Raw genomic sequence first — 2,650 nt, forward strand, 5'->3', positions numbered from 1 at the left:
GAGCTCCACAATACTGTTGAGCTAATAAGAGGTGCAGGAGCTCCACAATACTGTTGAGCTAATAAGAGGTGCAGGAGCTCCACAATACTGTTGAGCTAATAAGAGGAACTCCACAATACTGTGAGCTAATAAGAGGTGCAGGAACTCCACAATACTGTTGAGTTAATAAGAGGTGCAGGAGCTCCACAATACTGTTGAGTTAATAAGAGGTGCAGGAACTCCACAATACTGTTGAGCTAATAAGAGGAGCTCCACAATACTGTTGAGCTAATAAGAGGTGCAGGAGCTCCACAATACTGTTGAGCTAATAAGAGGTGCAGGAGCTCCACAATACTGTTGAGCTAATAAGAGGTGCAGGAGCTCCACAATACTGTTGAGCTAATAAGCTAATAAGGTGCAGGAGCTCCACAATACTGTTGAGCTAATAAGAGGTGCAGGAGCTCCACAATACTGTTGAGTTAATAAGAGGTGCAGGAACTCCACAATACTGTTGAGCTAATAAGAGGTGCAGGAGCTCCACAATACTGTTGAGTTAATAAGAGGTGCAGGACCTCCACAATACTGTTGAGCTAATAAGAGGTGCAGGAGCTCCACAATACTGTTGAGCTAATAAGAGGTGCAGGACCTCCACAATACTGTTGAGCTAATAAGAGGTGCAGGAGCTCCACAATACTGTTGAGCTAATAAGAGGTGCAGGAGCTCCACAATACTGTTGAGCTAATAAGAGGTGCAGGAACTCCACAATACTGTTGAGCTAATAAGAAGGAGGTGCAGGAGCTCCACAATACTGTTGAGCTAATAAGAGGTGCAGGAGCTCCACAATACTGTTGAGCTAATAAGAGGTGCAGGAGCTCCACAATACTGTTGAGCTAATAAGAGGTGCAGGAGCTCAATACACAATACTGTTGAGCTAATAAGAGGTGCAGGAGCTCCACAATACTGTTGAGCTAATAAGAGGTGCAGGAGCTCCACAATACTGTTGAGCTAATAAGAGGTGCAGGAGCTCCACAATACCAGCTAATAAGAGGTGCAGGAGCTCCACAATACTGTTGAGCTAATAAGAGGTGCAGGAGCTCCACAATACTGTTGAGCTAATAAGAGGTGCAGGAGCTTCACAATACTGTTGAGCTAATAAGAGGTGCAGGAGCTTCACAATACTGTTGAGCTAATAGCTCCACAATACTGTTGAGCTAATAAGAGGTGCAGGAGCTCCACAATACTGTTGAGTTAATAAGAGGTGCAGGACCTCCACAATACTGTTGAGCTAATAAGAGGTGCAGGAGCTCCACAATACTGTTGAGTTAATAAGAGGTGCAGGACCTCCACAATACTGTTGAGCTAATAAGAGGTGCAGGAGCTCCACAATACTGTTAAGCTAATAAGAGGTGTAGGAATTCAAGAAGTAGAACATTTGAGATGCCGGTACTCCTGCCCATGTCAAGCACTGGTCCTAGCCAATGAGCTTCAGCCCTTTGCCATTTGAGTGACAGCTAGCAAGATGCGCACACACACTGCACAGCGAGAGGGAGAGAGAGAGAGCAATGACGTGGTGCACATATCTGCCCATACTGTATGTGAGGTAGTACGCAATATTCGGGGACCACTTTCGTCTTGTGAATGCATCTTTCACAATTACAATTATTACGAAACATAGCTAGCTAACAGGGAAACATAGCTCACTAACAGGGAAACATAGCTAGCTAACAGGGAAACATAGCTAGCTGACAGGGAAACATAGCTAGCTAACAGGGAAACATAGCTAGGTGACAGGGAAACATAGCTAGGTGACAGGGAAACATAGCTCGCTAACAGGGAAACATAGCTCGCTAACAGGGAAACATAGCTAGCTAACAGGGAAACATAGCTAGGTGACAGGGAAACATAGCTCGCTAACAGGGAAACATAGCTAGCTGACAGGGAAACATAGCTAGCTAACAGGGAAACATAGCTAGCTGACAGGGAAACATAGCTAGCTAACAGGGAAACATAGCTAGCTAACAGGGAAACATAGCTAGCTGACAGGGAAACATAGCATTCTTCTTACATGTGCTACTAAAGTTAAAAAGCATTGGATTGGTGTAAACATGGTTTAGAGTGTTTACAACATACGTTTTGCACCAGTCTCAGCGCTCTTTCTTTTTCAATCCAAGTCACATTGAGATTGACTTTATTTTAGAAACCGAACCTAATTTATGACCCGACCCATGACCTTATGTATTGCTGCTGCTCCAACGCATGCTTTCTGTCCTTAATAACACTGAAACTGAAACGGAATAATATAACAACGCATAGAAATATGTCGATACAACTAAAAGTAAATCAAAACTAGCAGGTCTGAAAATGAACTGAAACTAAACTGAATTTAAAATAAAAAGCTACATTCTAGAAATACACAGGAATATAAAACAACTAAACTATGATAACCTTGGTGTGTGTACTGTGTGTGTGTGTGTGTGTGTGTGTGTGTGTGTGTGTGTGTGTGTGTGTGTGTGTGTGTGTGTGTGTGTGTGTACTGTGTGTACTGTGTGTAGTGTGTGTACTGTGTGTGTGTACTGTGTGTGTGTACTGTGTGTGTGTACTGTGTGTGCACCTTTGTGTCATGACATGTCCTATTCTTACATCTGTATTTCTGTCCTCACAGTCTGTCATT

This window comes from Oncorhynchus keta, unplaced genomic scaffold (assembly GCF_023373465.1).
Source record: "Oncorhynchus keta strain PuntledgeMale-10-30-2019 unplaced genomic scaffold, Oket_V2 Un_scaffold_12020_pilon_pilon, whole genome shotgun sequence".
Lineage (NCBI taxonomy): Eukaryota > Metazoa > Chordata > Actinopteri > Salmoniformes > Salmonidae > Oncorhynchus > Oncorhynchus keta.